The following is a 20309-nucleotide window of genomic DNA, read 5'->3' as shown; positions in this document are numbered from 1 at the left end:
AAGCCTGTAATTGAGAGTAATTCCTCTGCAATTTTGTAGGCAAGGGCTGTTTCAGGCTGGCTTTCAAAAGCTAGGTTAGGAGAGAAATGCTGGTGTTCTCTAAGTGAATCAACTTTATTCACTGGGCTGCAGATCATTTCTGATTTTTACTGAAACGCAGAAAGCTACAGTGCTCACATTAGTGTCCTTCTTTTAGATGAATAGAAGTGTAATCTATTTTTAACTTCTACTGGGGTGCCCTGCAGCTAAAAAAAAAAAAAATTGCTTTGTGAGAGGTAGCTCAGAAATGTCTCATTTTGAAATTCTGCATTCTTAAGAATACAAGGTGGCTTATTATTATTTCTTTCTCTGAGAAGTTTCCATCCCTGCTCAAGATTTCACTTGAGATGGAAATTGTGCGTGTTTGTCTTTAATAGAAATAGATTCAATGTTTGTCATCATGGTGTGATACATATTATGATGCAATGTAAAGATGTTTGGAAGTGCTGAATTAATTTCTTTATAAAAATAGTTACTGTCAAAATTTGAAGGATGAAATGAAGGCACTCCTTAACTCATATGAAACTTCACAAAATCTGTGTCCATAGCTTTCACTACTCATTAAGGGTTTCTTGTTTGAGGCAGGGCCCAGAGAAAAAGAAATCATTCAGAAGAAAACATACACATATTGAATCCAATTTAAACTCCTGGTTGTGTCTAATTTTACAAAATACAGTCACTTTTTCAACTAAAAAATAAACCCAATATATCGTAATATGTGATAGAAGCATGTCAGCATCTACAGTGTGATCTATTTATTTTACCAAGTACAAAAGTGAGGTGGAATAACAGAAAGCTAGGATATAAGGTAAAAATGTCTAATTTTGAAGGAACTGAATTCCGTTTGCCTTTGATGTAACAATGATTAAAAAGAAGAAACTGTCAAGATCCCTGAGTTCTAACATTCAATGGGTTGTACTATGTTGAAATCAGAAAACAGTGCTGACAAAAGGTGTAAATGGTCCAAGTCATATCACTAGTTATGGAAAATGTGCTTGGATTCTATGATGCTCCTTGTAGTACAGGTGCATCATTTTGAAAATGTAGGGGATAATTTCAGAGGTCACTTGGATAAACCTTGCCTTTCATTATTGTCATCTAATAACCATTCATCCTAGAACCATAATATATAAAAATCCCCACATAAATAGGTAGAATTGTAATTTTTTAAAAAGCACGTTTTTAGCCACAAAACAGAGGAGTGATTACCAGCTATGATCAGTAAGCCTGAATTATATCATACTTAAAAGAGAGAGATGCAAATGAATGAATTAAATTAGGAGCACAATTCTCTTCTTAAATCAGCATTTTTGACTGTCAGAACCTGGCTAGAGTGCATTATTCTTAATAGACTGTGATTTGTATTGAAATAGGACAATAAATCTGATTATTGAAATTTATTTGCTGCTTGTTGTTCAGTTGTTCTGGCTTTGTGCATGAGCAGGGTGAATGTAATAGGCAGGGCTGGTGATTCAGCAGAATGGCATTTTTGTAAGTGATCACGCACTCTCTAGATTGAAGACTGATTAACACAAAGATGGGATCAACTACTCTGCATTCACTGTTTTACATTGCATATTTCACAGGAAAGCTGTGCAGGCTTCCGAGGGCACCAGCAATGGAATAATCTAAGAGTTTCTCTCCATGGCCTAATTTAAAAACCGCATTTACACTTCGGTCCTCAGAAGACAACCTCTCTTCTAAACTTCAGCGTCATCCACTTCAATTCTGTATTATCTGTGGTAACTTCATTTGTCTTTTTTCTCACTTTTGTTTTGTGAAGCCAATTTAATGACAGGCTTGTGATGTGTTGATTCCAAGTTGACATTAGGGGGTTTCACATTTTACAGGCTGACTCCAATGAGAGGCTTGTATTTTGTGTTCCCTGGCCATCACGGGTAAACATGCAGAAGAAGAATGAAAATGAATCACAATGTATACCATTTGATCCCCCACAGGACCCTCTGAAAGAAAGGTTGCTTTGACCTTGTCTTGGTTTGCATATTTTAGGTAAACTCTAATCATGAGCTGTTTCAGTTTTGATAAAATAGGCCTCAACACTATACAGGCATGAACTAGTAAAATACAAAATAATCACACAGCTTTAATAAGAAATACACATCATTGGGAGCTAGAGTAGAAAGCTCACATTCGAATTTAAATATCTTATGCCTCCTAATTTGAGGGAGTGTAGAACATAGGAAGGAAATGAAAAGATAGTAGGTATTTGTTAAAAAACAAACAAACAAAAAATAAAACATGATCCATCTACAAAGTTCGTGGGCATGGTACTTTCCATCCTTTTTACAGCTCTTCTGTTCTAATTTCTCTTTCCCAACCTTAGCTTTGTCAACCTAACCCTGTCTTTTCTTGTTACCAGAGCTAATGAGGCCCGCCTATACTCGCAGAGGATTAATCAGTGATTATAAACCATTTAGGAGATGCAGGGTGTTCTGTACACAGGCTACCTCCACTACGACTATGTAACATTCTTGGTTTGACTTACATACAGTAGTGATGACATTGACCTGCCACTGTCAAGTGGCTGTTGGCTTCAAGTTAAACCTTCCTGTTTTCTTGGGTTTTCAAAAATGCTGAGCCTTTTTGAAAAACAGTTGACTTACTCACACAAATTCAGTCCACCTTTGACAAGGGCACAAAAGTGACTAAATGGAGAAAGGATAACTTTTCAACAAATAGTGATAGAACAGTTGAACATCCAATGTAAAAATATGAACTTCAGCATAGACCTTGCATAAGTCACAAAAAAATTCAAAAGAATAATAGACCTAAATGTGAAATGCAAAAGTATAAAATCTAGAAAAAAATCTATGGGATCTTATATTTGGTAATGTGTTAATTGATATATACAACACCAAAAACATAATGCATGAAAAAAATCATAAGTTACACTTAATTAAAATTAAAACTTGAGCTATGCAAAAGCCACTGTGAAGAAAAAGCAAAGCCAAGCCAGAGTCTGGGAGAACACAAAATACAAATCTGATAAAGGACTTGTATCCATAATAAAGAAAGAACCCTTACAACTCAACAGTAAGAAAACAAACAAGCTGATTTTAAAAATGATCAAAAGATCTGAATACATAGCTCACTAAAGGTATGCAGAGGGAAAATGTACATATGAAAAGATGTTCAACATCACATGTTGGTAGAGAGTTGCAAATTAGTACAAGATACTATCACACAGCCACTGGTGTGTGACAATACCATTAATAGGGAGGAGGTAGAGCAAATACTACGTACCAAAAACTGACAATATCATTAATAGGGAGGATGTAGAGCCACAAAGACTCTCATACATTGCTTATGAGAATGTAAAATAGTACAGGCACTTTGGAAGACAGTTTTGCAGTTTCCTACAAAGTTAAACATAGTTTTACCATACAATCCATCAATCTGTAGGTATTTACCCAACTGATATGAAAACTTACGAACTTAGAAAACCCTGCACTGGAATGTTTGTCACAGCTTTATTCATAATTCCCCAAACTGGAAACAAAGAAAATGTCCTTCACTAAGTGAATGAATAAACAAGCTCTGTTACATCTGGAGAATGGAACATTACTCAGCAATATAAAAGAATGAACTATACATAAAAACATGGATGAATCGTAAATGCATATTGCTAAGGAAAGAAGGTAGTCTGAAAAGGCTATCTACTGCATGCTGCAACTTTATAACTTTCTGGTAAAGACAAAACCATGGAGATGGTAAACAAACCATTGTTACCAGAGGTTCTGGGGTGAGGTTTAATAGGTGAAACATGGAATCTTTGTTTTCCCCCGCACCATGAAACTATTCAATTTGATACTGTAAATGGTGGATACCTGACATTCTGCATTTACTAAAACCCAGGGTACATTTCTGCTCCAAGAATAAACCCTGGGAGCAACAAATACACCTAACACCCAGATCTTGGTTTCTAATTCCATTTCCCAATAAAGGAAACCAAGGCTCTTTGGAGAAATGGCAAATTCTAGGACTCCAGCAAGAAATCTACATGATGAGCCTGGAGCATGTTGTAGTGCCAAGAAGTAAGAGAGTGCTCAGAAAACACAACAAAATAAATCACAGTAATGGGAGAGTGTTAAATGGACTTGAGAGCCAACTCAAGGAGTTTCCAAGCACCAAAGATGGGTTGCTTTGAACAGCAGAATAAAGAGTATTGAATTATAACCCAAAATATAAAAAAGATTTGAATGAATAGGGATGGAAATAATGATTGAATAAACAAATATATGAGGTAGAATTGAAAAATCTGTTTAGCAGAATTCCAGATAGTTCTCATAAATCCTGTAAGGAGCTGGAGCCTAGTTCTCACATCTTCAGTGTCGGCCACACATGGTTTCTTGTCCAAAGTGTACAGCTTAAAAAGGAGGAAAAATGAGTAACTTCAGAATGGAAAAGTTGAATAAACAATACTTCAATCAGTGATCAAGGTTAACATCATTGGTGATAAGTCATGTTGATAATATGGATGTTGCTATTATGTGATGAGTATGGCACCTTATCTTTGTGGTGTTCCTCCCAAAAAAACCGTAGACATAGTCCAATCATGAGAAAGACAGCAGACAAACCTTAATTAAGGGACTTCAACAACATACTTGCCTCAGTGCTATTAAGGTCATAAGAAACAGTAAGGGTCTGATAAACGGTCACAACCAAGAAGAGTCTTAAGAGACATTATAAGTTATGTTAATATGGTATCTTGGATGGGGTCCTGGAATAGAAAAAGGATATTAGGTTGAAAACTAAGGAAATAGAATAAAGTAGAGGTTTTGTGTGTGTGTGTGTGTGTGTGTTTGAGATGGAGTCTCGCTGTCTCCCAGGCTGGAGTGCAGTGGCACAATCTCGGCTCACTACAAGCTCCACCTCCTGGGTTCACGCCATTCTCCTGCCTCAGCCTCCCGAGTAGCTGGTACTACAGGTGCCCACCACCACGCCCAGCTAATTTTTTGTATTTTTAGTAGAGATGGGGTTTCACCATGTTAGCCAGGATGGTCTCAATCTCCTGACCTCGTGATCCGCCTACCCCGGCCTCCCAAAGTACTGGGATTACAAGCATGAGCCATCACACCCGGCCCGGCTTTTGTTAATAGTAATGTCTCAGAGGCCAGGTGTGGTAGCTCACATTGGGAGTTTGAGACCAGCCTGGGCACCATAGTAGTAAGAGTCGGTCTCTACCAAAAAATAAAAAACAAATTAGGTGTGATAATGCCTGGTAGTCCCAGCTACTCAGGAGGCTGAGGCAGGAGGATCACTTGAGCCCAGGAGTTTGAGGCTGCAGTGAGCTCTGATCACGTCACTGTACTCCAGCTTGGGTGACAAAGACCCTGACTCTAAAAAAAAAAAAAAAAAAAAAAAAAAAGAAAGAAAAATAAATAAATATAAATAATAATTTATGAATGCTAGTTCAATGATTGTAACAACTCTACCATACATGGAAGTTGCTGATAATAGTGGAAACTAGGTGTGGCATATATGGGAAGTCTGAACTCTTTATAATTTTTCTGTAGATTTAAAACTAGTCTAAAATAAAAAAGTAAAAGAAAACGTAATGCTGCTGACTCATCAGGGTCTGGGCCACAGAAGGAAAGATTTTTCTAAGTAAAAGTTACTGGCCCTAATAGAGATTGGACAAAGCTGGTGTTGGTTTTAAAGGGATTCTGGGGAGGCAAGAGGGTGTCAGCATCACTTAATCAGTTGCCTTGATTGACTTGGCAGTGTCAAGTTTTGAAAAGAGTGTGACATGGCACACTTGAGCCTTCAGTGTGATTTTTTGAAGTCCCCAGAATGTCTATGGAAGCTCTAGTCAAGTCTGTGGAGTTTCTAAGTGTATCTGATTGAAGGACACTGTCAGTCAAACTTGTTGGTCACGGTGTTGACTTCAAACTGAACAAAACACTTCCAAAACAATCCTCCATCACACCACTTTTATTTATTTGTTTGTTAGTTTGTTTATTTGTTTGAGACAGAGTGTCACTCTGTTGCCCAGACTGGAGTGCACTTATGTGATCTCAGCTCACTGCAACCTCCACCTCCTGGGTTCAAGTGATTCTCCTGCCTAAGCCTCCCGAGTAGCTGGGATTACAGGCATGCACCACCACACCCAGCTAATATTTTTATTTTTAGTAGATACAGGTTTTCACCATGTTAGCCAGGATGTTCTCGAACTCCTGACCTCAAGTGATCTGCACGCCGTGGCCTCCCAAAGTGCTGGGATTGCAGGTGTGAGCCACCATGCCTGTCCAGCTCCTCTGACCACTTTTACAATATATTTTACCTGTTTGAATTGAAAGTGATACTTATTCAGAGGATGTCAGAGAAAAAGAACTACACATCCTATTTTATCTTTCAGGAAATGGGCAGGGGGAGGTCGTCATGGGCAGAATCTCTTTTAAAGGAGTGGAACCCTCCATTATTTTTTGACTTTGTTTTTCTGCTTTTTACATACTGCCCCCAACTGGCAGCATTTATAGAAAATAAAAGGAGGAACTAATAACTCATTTGAGCAAGGATTGATTGATTGATTGTTTGATTGAGACAGGGTCTCGCTCTGTCACCCAGGCTGCAGTGCAGGGTGCCGTCATAGCTCACTGCAACCTCAAGCTCCCAGGTTCAAGTGATCCTCCTACCTCAGCCTCCCAAGTAGCTGGGACTACAGGTGCGTGCTGCTGTGCCTGACTTTTTGTTTTGTTTTTTTGTAGAGACAGGAACTTGCCATGTTGCCCAGGCTGTTCTCAAACACTGGAGCTCAAGCTGTTTGCCTGTCTCAGCCTCCCAAAGTGCTAGGATTATAGGTGTCAGCCACTGTGCCCACTGGGCCTCTGAGCAGACTTTTAAAATGAAAGGAAACTAACCAAGATTTTACCTAGTGGGTAGATGCAACGTAATATGAAGGAGAGCATCTGCTGCCATGCCTTGTGGTACTAAAGATGCTAATAGGCACTGCTCTCACCAAATCGTGGAATCATTGACATTTGGTTTATTGTGAGAACAGTTGATGCTGCCTTGTTGAGGTAGGAGGCCTGTAGGACTTGTTTTCAGGTCTCGGCCCCACTAATAGAAGGAAAATTCAGTCAATCCTGTTTTCAGGATGCAGTGAAGAAGCCAGCCAAAACTACCAGGTGGGGAGGAAAGCAACCTCTAGTTGCCTTCATTGCTCATTAGCATAAAGACACTCCCATTGGCACAAGGACAGTTTACAAGTGCCATGGCAACAGCCTAGAAGTTACCTTATATGGTTCTGAAAACTCTCTGCCCCTTTTTCAGAAAATCCTGAATAACCTGCCTCTTACTTAGCATATAATTAAAAATCTCCGCCGGGGATTTTGTGATCCCATTTATCTATACTGTCACATATTTCGGATTTTTTTTTTTTCATAGCAGCATGTATAAGGTGGTTGCTATGATGTATCACATACATATAGGAGGGTGTAGCTCCAGTTCTTTTGGAGTCAGACATGTAACGAGTTAATAAATGCTAAAATATGAAGGATATAACTGTCAGAATGAGATAATGTGACAATATCTTGAGGCTATAAAGAGCTGTGGAAATGAAAATTAAAGTCAATAAGTGCAAAAGAAATGCATTGAGCTTTTCACCTTGTGTTTGTGAGACCAGATCACAAATCTGTATGAAGATTTCGAATTTTAGTTTTAATTATTACCAAGAGGCTTTGTGCTTATTAAACATGTATTTCCTAACAACCTAAACTCTACTCTGGTCTTCTGTTGATGCCAGTGGTAATAGGGGGTAGTTCTGACGTCAGACTGGGCATGAATCCTAGCCTATAGCTGTATATCCTTGGGAAGTTCCTTTACCTTTTTGAACCTAGGTGTTGCCATCTGTAAAATGAGGATAATAATCTGTAATCTGGGGTCAGGCATAGTGCCTCACACCTGTAATCCCAGCACTTTGGGAGACCGAGGTGGGCAGATCACTTGAAGTCAGGAGTTCGAGACCAGCCTGGCCAACATGGTGGAACCCCGTATCTACTAAAAACACAAAAACTAGCCAGGCGTGGTGGTGGGCACCTGTAATCCCAGCTACTCGGGAGGCTAAAGCAAGAGAATCTCTTGAACCCAGGAGGCAGAGGTTGCAATGAGTCAAGATCGCACCACTGTACTCCAGCCTGGTGATAGAGCGAGACTCGGTCTCAAAACAAAACAAAACAAAACTTTGTAATCTGTGTAATGATTATAGAGGGTAATAGTAATATTCCTGATGCAACTTTATTTTATTGCTTCTCATAGCTGGTTGGTAAATGGTAACATCAATGTGGCAGTTTAACTCATGGTACTTTAAAGAGACTATAATTTTTCCTACTCAACTTCATTTTAAAATAGAACATTTTAAAAATATCCAGATTATCAAATACAAGTAAATGCTTAGTTTGTTTAAAATATGTGCAGCGTTTTAAATTTTATGAATGCCATACAAGTTAAATAAGATCAAAGTACTTGATTCTTTAATCTTACAATCCAGTAATTTAGAGATGGTGAAAATTCTGTGTGGTTTTTCCAGATACAGATTAAAATTCCAAAATTTAAATATGGTATTTTATTTAGATTCTGAAAGATAAATGCTTATCTGTGAAAAAGCATCAACGTCAAATTGTAAATGAAGACCTTCATACATTTTTACAACATATGCCCTGTTTTTCTAACAGAGAATTAAAATATAAAATGTACATTTGGTATTCTGCATACCTAAGACAAACAAAGAGGTAAAATATTTTTTAAAATGAAGCTGTTAGAAACAGTACTTCAGGATATTTCTTGAAGACTAGAAAAATAGTCTTTGGCAGATCCAGTCTCTGCTCGATTTTGTCTCTGCGAAAATTTCTTCAGCTTTCTTTTCATTTCTCTCAGGAACTGGGATTGGGATGAGGGTGAAGTGTGGAACCGCAGGTGGCCCTTAATTCTGACAAACCCAAACCATCCTGTCATGTTTTAACGATGCTGTTGCAGGTGTGAAGTTTTTCTCTTTCTCCTTTTTATAACTTCAGCATAAGCACAAGTTGGGTTATTTTTGTTGCAACAGCGTGGTATATTTTTTCTACTTTTCATTTAAAACTTAACTCACTTTGCTGCCCGTGATTTTCCTAGTTAAAAATCACTTCAGCATTATCTCATAAATTTTCCATTGAAGAGCTTGTGTGCTGTTTGTCAAGTCTTTGTATAAACTGTTTTGGTGGCCTAAACACCACGGCTCTTTGTGCTGTCCAGAGGCTGCTTGTCCCAGTTCATGTGGTTACAGTTGTGCAATTTCCATTGGCCATATTTACATTACATAAATATATTACATATAGTCCCTATGGAGCACTGCATCCAAGGTTGGGCTCTAGTTCCTCAGAGAATTTAGAATTGTCATTCAGATTCCATCTTGAATCTATTTGACCTCATATATGAGGAGAGAGCATCATACTGGAGAATTAATGGTAGCTGTTTCCTTTCATGTAGCATGCAAAACAAAGAGAACCCGTTTAGAGAGGCCGAGATGTCAGGAGGAAATGAAAGATGGCCTAGTTTTTCCTTAGTGCTCTAGACCAGGGTTCCAGCTTGGGCCAGATGCCTGTTTTCATGACCTAAAGGAGATTTTTTTTTTTTTTCACACTTACAACCTACAGAAACATGTATTGTAACCCGATATTTGAGGTTCTGTAGCTAGGTAGTTGAATTTCTTGTAAGTTTTTCTGTCTTGGCAGAAAGACCCTGTTCTTTAAAAAAATGGCATGTCCTCCAAAAATCCCGCGTTGATTTACTTTGGCATATTCTCACAAAGGGAAGGTCACAGAACAAGTTCCATTTCCATTTTAATGGTTTAATTTCATTATACTAAGCAGACAATTGGAAACAGAAGGAAACCATTAACAATATTGTGATGTCACACAGGACAGATATTTCAAAATGGTTTTGCTTTATAGAAGTATGCATAGTGTGAAAAAATTACACCACTGTGATATAGGGGAAAGGGCACAGGCCTTTCAAATCGCTGCCCTGCCGTCTCTTAACTCTGGGACCGTGAGTGGGCTGTGTGACATCTCTGAACTTTGGTTTGCTGTTCTGCATAAAAGAGAATAATGATACTTACTAGAGAATTGTTGCCGTGATTTACTGAGATTGAAATGCTCCTGTTGGAATTGCTGCCACGTGGTAGATAGCAATAAATACCATTCTTGTCTCACTTCTTTGGCTGCCCATGGAAAGCTAATTCTGAGGAATGTTTAATCTCTTTTACTATCTTTTTACAAACCCTACTGTCTGTTAAGAGTCTTATAGTGTAACTAAGGGGCCCCTCAGTATTTCTTGAAGCATATTTTATAGGGCTCTGAATATGAAATGATAATAAGTATTTTATATAAAGAACAAAGGGAAAATGGTCCCCAAGCTAAAACACTTTAGGAGAATACAGAGGGCAAAATCAGATTTCTTTACTACAGAACTTCTCAGGGTCTTCAATATGCTCATACCATGGTATATATCTAGGAAGATAGTTTAGTTTTCAGAATTTCCCTGCCTTATTTTATCTGTGAAAGTCTTTCTTCAATATATACCACATGGGAGCAGATTGCTGAAGAAGAGATATTGGACCAAAAAAAAAAAAAAAAAAACCGGAGTTTAAATAGTGAGTAAAGTGTTAGTATTATTTAAATCTTAGAGTTGATGAAGTGAATCTGACTTGATATATCTGTGCTTTTTCTTTCTTTCTTTTCTTTTTCTTCCCCCCCTCCCCTGGGTCCTGCTCTGTCGTCCAGGCTGGAGTGCAGTGGTATGATCTCGGCTCAGTGCAACCTCTGCCTCCCGGGTTCAAGTTATTTTGCTGCCTCAGTCTCCTGAGTAGCTAGGACTACAGGTGTGCGCCAAAACACCCAGCTAATTTTTGTATTTTTTATTACAGACAGGGTTTTACCATGTTGGCCAGGCTGGTCTTGAACCCCTGACCTCAAGTGATCCACCCACCTCAGCCTCCCAAAGTGCTGGGATTACAGGTGTGAGCCACTGTGTCTGTCTTATCTGTGCTTCTTTATTATAATGATAGTTTTCCCTTGCTAACCCATTTGGGAAGTTAACAGTTCTGAAATAGAAAGATGGGGCTTGGCCATAGGTGGTGTGCACTGAAGAAGCCCATGGGGATTGGGAAGCTGACTTGGCTCTCTGGCACTGATTAGCCAGGTATCCTCCTCAGTTCTCCTGAAAAACCTCCTGAACAGAAATTTCTTCTTTCAGTGTTTTATATAACAGCTAATCGGGACACTTCATATTAACCTTAAATTCTGGTGCCGTCAGGTATGAAACCAATCTTGTCTCCCTTTCCCATAGCTAGGACTCTCAGCATTGAGTCACACTATTAACTTTCTTTTGTGATTGTAATCCTGTGTCGCATACCAGCAACTCACAATGCTTTGGGACTTGAAGTACATTATCTCCTCTCAGATTCACAGCACTGACCCAGTCCAACCTATACCAAAATGTGATTGTGACAAAGCAAAGGAAATGACAGTATTTTAGTGGGAATCCTTTTCAGAAAAGAAGAAGTCTTGATGGAATGAGAACTCTTTAGCTGAACCCGAAAGATAGATGAGTTTATCACTTGGTTAGGCATAATTATATCTCAACTCACGTTGCTAAATGCACAGTAAAAGTAATACCATAGGAGATGATTCAAAAATCACTAATCTCAGAGTGCAAAACAATGGTGCTAAAGCTGGCACTTTCAATAAACACCTTTCTCCATGGTGTGTTACAAAATGGAATTTGTCCGTTTCCCAATCCCAGTAAGCCTCTTCTATTTTGACCTACTTTTATGCAGAGGGACTACAGTTAGAAGCATTCCTTTTACCTCACTTGTTTTTTATTTTTAATTGGAAACTTCAGTGTTAGGGAGAAATTGATCATAAGACGAGTTACCAATACGTGTGTGAATGCCTTTGGTTTTTTTCATAGCCAGTTGTGCTAGTACTTTTGCCTGGCAGTTTCATTTTTTCTGGATTAAATAACTGACTATCAAGTTCTAGGTCAAGTTCAACTTCTAGCTTTTTTTTTTTTAACCTTGGCTTATTGTATTATTTCCCTGACCCTCTCTCTCCTTCCCCTAGTTATTATTTATTTTAATGGCAGGTATTTATTTTTATGGGCAGCATTTGTCGTTCCTGGGAGGCATGTGTGTGATTTGTGGCTTTGTACATAAATTCACAAAGGTCTTTACTAACTGCTTGGGCGTGCTCTTTTCCCACAGATTTTTCATCATTTTCACCCTGGGAGCATCCCGTCTCCCTATGAGCATTTTTTTTTCCTCCCACAATTTTATGTGGTACTTTTTCTTCCTGTTTTTGGTCTTCCTCTTTGGATTTCCGGCCTATCTCCTTGCTTTGCCCTCCTTGGTTTCTTTCCATGATCCTTTTCTCTGAGTTAGAGAAATTGGAGAAAACATTAAGTAGCCAAAAGGGGTTCCTATTTCCAAGCAACTGATTTTATGTCTTGATAGCCAAAGGCTATAGCAGGACTTCCAGTGGCTCATGATTGAGGCAGCTCTTTTCATTAAACCTGCTTCCTCCTTGCGCTAAATCTCTCTGGTAGCATTTGCCAATACTCAGCTTTGTAAGATGGAAAGCTCCTAGGGAAGCCTGACTCTCCAAGTCTTTGGGACATTTCAGCCCTGGATGAGCTTTCTTATTTACCTGATTTGTGTTCACTTTGTTCCATCTCTACCTCATCTACCTAGGTGTTTGTCCATTTCCATATGTCAGTTGCCAGGTGTTTGTTTATATATCACACAGCCTTAAAGTTTGAGAAGTATGCCCATACTACACATGCTTAAAGCTATTTTGATTGCCTTTATGAAATGCAGGTAAACTATGCTTGAGAGTATTTCTGTATTCTTTACTAATTAATATCTGATAGAGTTGCTCTAATATAGTAGCTACCAGCATGTGGCTTTTATTGTTGTTGTTATTGTTGTTTTGAGGCGAAGTCTCACTCTCTTACCCAGGCTGGAGTGCAGTGGTACAATCTCAGCTCACTACAACCTCTGCTTCCTGGGTTTAAGCACCTCACCTGCCTCAGCCCCCTGAGTAGCTGGGATTACAGGCACATACCAACATGCCCAGCTGATTTTTGTATTTTTAGTAGATATGGGGTTTTGCCATGTTGGCTGGGCTAGTTTCGAACTCCTGACTCAGGTGATCCACCTGCCTCCACCTGCCTCGTCCTCCCAAAGTGCTGACATTGCAGGCGTGAGCCACCATGGCCAGCCACATGTGGCTATTTAAATTTAACTTTGAGTTTAATTAACTCAATGAAATTTAAAACTCATCTTTCAGTTACATTAGCCCCATTTCAAATGCTCAATAAATATATGTGGTTAGTAGCCACCATATTGGACAGAACAGATATAGAACAGTTCTGTTATCACAGGAAGTTCTATTGGAATGTGCTACTTCAAACTGAGTCACGGTTTCTCTGGGTTGTACTAGGGTAGTTAACATTAATAAATCCCACTGTCTTCTGCTTATATCAAGAATGCTGTTGTTAATGGCATTGAGTTCTAAAATGCTTCAACTTCTTACTTGGTGAAAGATTTGTTGGTGATACCCTAATTTTTAGAGGAGGTAGAGGTGTTCTCCTTGTTGCCCTTCTGAAAAACTGTGCATTTCTCATTTTATTGTCCTACGTAGAATATGTTTTTAAATGTGCACAGTTTTTATCTTCTATCTTACCTCTCCTTTCTTGAAGTATGCATTGTAACTTTGCTAGTATTGCCATTTAGACTTCCCAAAGAGTCATTATATTGAGTAAAACTAATTTAATCTTTTCTTTTTGTTTGGCTTAACTTTTCTTCCCTCCTATCCTACATCTAAGATATTATAACTAGGAAGAGTTAGCATATATAATTATGCTATTATCTCAGACCCTGAGATGCCCTGTAGGACAGATTCACCACAGAGTCATCATTTCCAGGCTAATAGCAGGGGGCTCACCCTATTCAGCATTCCCCATTTTCCTCTGTAGGCACTCACATTAGTTTTATATTTTAGGTAGCAATATGTGTAGTTTAGCTTTGTGCAAACATATTAGGAGTAGACATTCAGTGTACTATGCCCTGGTTATCTAGATTCTAAAGCTTCATTTTAATAAAAATCCAGCTCTGTGGGAAAAGAGGAGGGTTTTATTAACATGCGGCATTAACACTGCTGGGGTCTATGGATAGGTTGACATAGTGTCATTGTCACAGAAGATAAAATTTGAAGGAGCATTTGTGGAGAGCACGCAGTAGATGTTAGAACAATAGCACAGGATTTTATGGTGGTTTAATCATTATCCAGCCCTATCCTTTCATTCATACAGTCAACCTATATTTTTTAAAGTTCACTACTTGCCAGGCGCTGTGTTAACTGCTGGAGTGATTCAAATGTAGGATTACATTTATATGAGATATCCAGAATAAGTAAATCCATAGAGACAGAAAGCACGTTGGTGGTTTCTAGGGGCTGGGGGATAAGGAAAATAAGAAATAACTGCTGAGTAGGCATGGTGTTTTATTTTGGGATGATGAAAATGCTTTGGAACTAGGTAGACATGACAGTTGTACAATATTTTGAATTGATATTAATGCCACTGAGATGTTTATTTTAAATGGTTAATTTTATATTATGTGAAATTTATTTCAGTTTGAAAAAAAAAAGCATGGACCTTGAAAGCAAATTGATTTATAATCATGTTCCAACTTGACTTCTCATTAGCCATGTGATTTTGGCCAAATTATGTTTTCTTTCTGAACTTCTGTTTTGTAACACTAGGATAAAAATAATAGACTTTTTTTTCCAGTTAGAAAGGCCAACAATGTTAATTAGTTTTCAGGGAAATATAAGATGCATATAAACATAAACAAAATATAAAACAAAACAATCCAAATCTGACAGTCTAGGAGCATACCAAGACAGAGCAGTTTTTGCAGACACAAGAGTACTGTCAAAGGGAAAAAGATACCTGGAAAGTAAAAGGCCAAGGGGCTCGGGTGGGTCCCTTACCCAAGGACACTGTATTTTTGTGGTATAGTCATGAGATTTTTTTTAAAAAAGCACTCCACTCTTAACTGCAGTGGCTCATGCCCGTAATCCCAGCACTTTGGGAGGCCGAGGTGGGTGGATCGGGAGGTCAAGAGATGGAGACCATCCTGGCCAACATGGTGAAACTCTGTCTCTACTGAAAATACAAAAAGTAGCTGGGTGTGGTGGCACACTCCTGTAATCCCAGCTACTCAGGAGGCTGAGGCAGGAGAATCACTTAAATCAGGAAGGCAGAGGTTGCAGTGAACCGAGATTGCACCACTGCACTCAAGTCTAGTGACAGAGTGAGACTCCATCTGAAAAAAATATATACATTAGAAACATGGAGATAGTTTAGCATTACCATTGATCCTGAAAATATTTTAGCACTCACAGTGACTGCACTGAATTTGATGTCCTTTTCTCGATTTTCTGTGTGAGGGAGAAAGAGGGAAAACCCAGAGAAAGGGCTCCTCCTGACCCTACAGAGCCCACTGAGAACTGGGACCAGTTGAGTGGACAGTGTGAGGAATTCTGCAAAGTTCTGCGGTTCCAGAGACATCCATCATTTCATGTTTCATTGATCTCCACTCCTGCCTGGGCCTCACCTTCCTGCAGACCTCTCAGGACCTGGCAGGGAAACCCATTTCTCATCCTGCATCCTGGATTTAAAGACAAGCTGTTGCAGAGAACAGGTTGTACATTTAAGGATGGTGGCTGTTCATACTTTTTTTTTTTTGTCAGAAATAAACTCTTAAGAGCAGTGTGCCTTGGTTATAAGCCACTAAAAAATGGAAAGCTGCATCCATGGATGAACATTCACTTTACCCAGTCTAATTCGTACTGGGCTGGCTGACTCAGAAAACTGCACTACCACAGGTATCATTAGAGATACTTGAGATTCACTGGTCAACAGAAGGACAAGTGAGGTTGCCTTCTTCCCAGGTGTGCCTGGTGGATGGAATCTGGACCCTAAGATACCAATCTGGGGATGGTGGGTCCCGGTTGCATAACCCATCATGATCTTCCAACCTGAGAGGCTAGCTAGCTTTGGATGGGACAGTCTGTTTAAGGTTGTAGCTGATTTCAGTGTAGAAATGGACAGAAAGTAGTTGGTCCAATGCCATGCTCATAGTAAGTCTTCAGCAAATTTCAGCTGCTGTAATCATGATTTATAATTGCTTTTCTCATACAACGATCAAATAAAAAATGTTATATACATGCAGTATGGAGGTAGGGGAAACGTGTTTTATTCGTTACCCATATCATACAGTAAGTTGTAGGTGAAGCAAGCAGAATATGTGGTAGCGATCTTTCTATCACTTCTACTCAAATGTTAGGTACAGAGAAAATGTGTTGAATATATCCAGTTTTGTTTCTTTAATGGAGTAAACTGGATCATTTCTATTACTAGTTGATAGAAGACCTCCACCCTGCAACAGCCTGGACAGTCCTATTTGGAAGACCCTCAGCCCATCTCACAGCAACCTTGTCTCAGGATCCAGGCACTCTGGCTGCCTTTTAGTTCCTTACGTGTACTAAGCTTTTTTCCACGACAGGGTCTCTGTTCCTGCTGTTTTTTCCTTTTTCTCAACATTTTTTCTGCCCCTATCCCACTCCTTTCTTTCTCTTATTCTAACAAAACACACTTCAGGCCTGGTGTGGTGGCTCACACCTGTAATCCCAGCTACTCGGGAGGCTGAGGCAAGAGAATCGCTTGAACCCAGGAGGCGGAGGTTGTGGTGAGCCAAGATTGTGCCATTGTACTCCAGCCTGGGCAACAAGAGTGAAACTCCATCTCCAAACAAACAAAGAAATAAACAAACAAGCAAACTCATACTTCTTCTAGGCCTATTTATTACCTAGCTCTCCACTCACATTTTCACTCCTTTAACTGGCTCTCCTAACTTCCCGAGCTCTGTTTTATTCCTCTGTTGCTTGTATTTGAAGAGCCATACACCTTTTGTTGTATTAAGAAACTTATGTGCTTGTTTGAGTAATACCTCTCTCCCCTACTAATCTGGATATTCTGTAAAAACTGGAGCTGTCTGGAATTTTGTTCATGATTATGTTGTCAGCATTGGCTCACTATCTGATACATGAAAGGCATTTAGTAAATATTTAATGATCTGAGGGGTCAAGGTGGAAGGATCACGGAGGCCAGGAGTACGACACAAGTCTGGGCAACATAGTGAGATCCCGTTTATTAAAAAAACTAAAAGAAAAAAAAAATTAGCTGGGCAGGGTGGCACATGGTTATAATCCTAACTATTTGGGAGGCTGAGGCAAGAGGATTTCTTGAGCCCCGGAGTTCAAGGATACAGTGAACTGTAATCATGCCTCTGCATTCCAGCCTGGGCTACAGCAAAAGATACTGTCTCCAAAAAAACGAATGAATGAATGACTAAACAAATGGATGAATGTGGAATGAAGGAAGGCAAGTTAATTTAAAATTTTAAAAAATTCCGAGAATAGGAGGCTGTGAATTTAAAAGCCACCAAATACTACATTGTGAAAAAAGAAAAGTGGCAGTTTTACTCTGAAATTTTACATTTTCTTTAGAAAATGAGATGGAAACCATTCAGCAGTTCAGTATCCAGTTGGCATCCACAATTAGTCATCTTCTTTGAAGTGTCTGTTTTTGGAGAGGTTTGCTTTGTGATAGGAGTCACTAAATTTCAGGCTGATGGAAGTACGACATCATATTGCCAATGAGAACATCACCCAAAGGCTCCGGGTACACATAAACCTCCCTCTCAATATATAGTTGTCTGAATGTTTCTGTAGAAGGGAAGAGTCCTTTTATTTGCTGCAAATTGTAGCTTTAGAACCAATAGTAAAAAGTAATTTCCATGAGTAACTATTTGTTTTATATTAGCTGAAGGAAAGAAGGTATTTTAAAAAAATAGCATCCCTTAGAAATATTGCCCTAAATTAAAATTTCAAAAAGAAAAACAAGATAATAACGTTAAATTAAAAGACAGAAATATTTTGACTTTCTTGTGGTAATAGGAAATGGAGGGTCTTTGAAAAATGTTTAATTTTATCAGTTCCCCAAGTGTCTGTTGGGGATAGAAAGTTGGGTCTTTTCTTTTTACTAGGCCTCTAATTCTCCCCAATAAGTTGGCTCCTTGTTTTAGCTTGTCCAGTTAACATTTTCTGAAAACCAGGAATTTGGGATTACGTGCCTTGTTCTTAGAAGAATTGCTCAATATTTTGACACCGGTCTTCCTGTTTGTGGGAGAAAAAATAGATAATTAAATAGGTTTATCTATTATGTAGATTACCTGTTCATAAATAGCTGCCAAAAACGAAATACTATTTGGAAGTAATAATTTTTCTGGGGTCCGATAGATGTGGGAGAGTGTTATTGTTTTTCCCAGTGTTTGATCTTGCTAGGATTTAGACAGAAAGGACAAACCTGTTTTGATTTTCTTTCATTTTTAAAAGAGGTGAATATGGAAGATAATTCATGAGTTAACAAATAATCATTTAAAAAATTATTGAACAATAATTTGAAGTCTTCTAACATCAGCTCTTGTCCTAAGTGCTGAGGTCTCACTGGTGAGCAAGACATGGTCCATTTGGTAAGGTGGATGTATTTAGAATGGTTGTTTCACATTTATACTCATGTGGGATGGATTATCAGTTGGAAGTGATAAGAATGCATATCAAAGTAACTTCAGTCAACAGGAGTTGTTATTGGCTCAAATAGTGGGGATACTGGGCTTCATTGATGGCTGGATTTACAGAATCATATATTGTTGGGAATCTCTGGCTATCTTTCACATCCACTTCCTTCTGTGATTCCTTTGTTCTCTGGAAGATTTCCTTTGTATGGTGATAAGGACAGTTGCCTAGCCACTTGCCAACCTGACTACCTCCATCCATCTTATTAACCCGCTGTCAAGAAATCCACTCTCTTCCAGTGGTTTCAGCAAAAGTCCTTGGACCAACTCCAACAGGAAAGATGAGGTCAGAGAATGGGTTATTCAGTTCAGTTATATGCCTACACCTGGAAGGCCCCTTCTCCAATCATGTGAACTGAGAGTAGGTGCAAAATGATTCTCCCAAAGGAAAATCAGAAGGAATGCTAGATCATCGAAAACAGCAGAGGTCTATTCCATGTAGCATTGTGATTTCAGGCATGTGTAGTACTTCCTCTTTCTTCTTCTTTTTCTTGCCAATTTAAGCAGGTTTACAGATTAGTGCTGTAGGGTAGCCTTGCTTCCATTTTTATTCTACGTCCTCCCTCCCGGGAATTGTTTCATCCCCACTTTGTTGCATTCTTAAGTTGAAGTTTGAGTGGCCCCGGAGATCCAAGTTCTTCTAACAGCTGGAGATTTCTGCTGAATGTCACCAGAGAACCTGGCTTCTCTTCTCCAGGGGACTGTTTGTCTCCTGAAGATGTGGAAGAATCTGCACTGTCACTGACCTTTTATTGGCTTGGGATATTAGTTTCCCAAAATATACTAAGGATTATTCTAACCTTTGAAAGGGGAACATAGATTATGATGTTTCCAAGGGCCTCAATAGTTTTCTGTTTCTCTATGGAGTTTCAAAGATTATTTCACTTTGACTTACATAAATTTGTCAGTTTAAAACAGCAATTATCACCAAAAGATGGTTTTTAATGTTTTCATTACATGTGGCCTCCCAACACAATGAAACAAAGAACACTGTATGTGACATTTATAAATTAGCCAGCTTGTTTTTGCTATTCTTCCTGCTCTATGCAATTATGCATGTTTGTTTCTACCTAATTTGTGGAGCCCCGAATGACCACACTGTTTTCAGGGTATTACACTACGCCTGAAAGCTATGAGATCCTTCAAATATTCCTTATGTTTCATTGGAATTTCTGTTCGTGTGTTTCTATTTGGTGCTATGAAGTGGGAGGGACGGGGGCAGGAAACAAATGTGGATTGATGTATCGGCACATTCTTTTATTATTTTGGCACACACAATTTTAGGCAGTCTTTCCATTAGCTGATGGCATGTGCTGACCCAAACTTACTTTCTTACTTGATTGAAGAGAATCCATTGACAATCTAGGTCATCCATGTACTTTTACTCCATATTCAAAGAATCCTCCAACTGTATTGCAAGTGCTTTGGAAGGGGCCTGAAACCAAGCAGTGAATAGCAGCACACATCCCGATATGTCAAGTGAGTGTTTCACGTTTGATATCTGCTGGGG

At 38.9% G+C, this 20309-nt stretch overlaps 1 protein-coding gene and 1 long non-coding RNA gene across 34 annotated transcripts in view; both read left to right on the top strand.

Annotated features, from left to right (window-relative positions):
• Positions 1-20309, top strand: part of LOC105483059 (fragile histidine triad diadenosine triphosphatase) — a 1492666-nt gene that overhangs the window by 1052687 nt on the left and 419670 nt on the right. The window lies entirely within an intron of this gene.
• Positions 1-20309, top strand: part of LOC139361988 (uncharacterized) — a 47369-nt gene that overhangs the window by 14991 nt on the left and 12069 nt on the right. The window contains exons 2-4 of one of the 2 annotated variants that reach the window (XR_011620126.1): positions 1626-1781; positions 8935-9033; positions 10821-10918. This is a non-coding gene — a long non-coding RNA (uncharacterized lncRNA). The other variant, XR_011620127.1, reaches the window with a different exon arrangement.

Source organism: Macaca nemestrina, chromosome 2, assembly GCF_043159975.1.
Source record: "Macaca nemestrina isolate mMacNem1 chromosome 2, mMacNem.hap1, whole genome shotgun sequence".
Classification (NCBI taxonomy): Eukaryota; Metazoa; Chordata; class Mammalia; order Primates; family Cercopithecidae; genus Macaca; species Macaca nemestrina.
The sequence above is the reverse complement of the archived record's forward strand: the minus strand, read 5'-3'. Positions and strand labels throughout refer to the sequence as shown.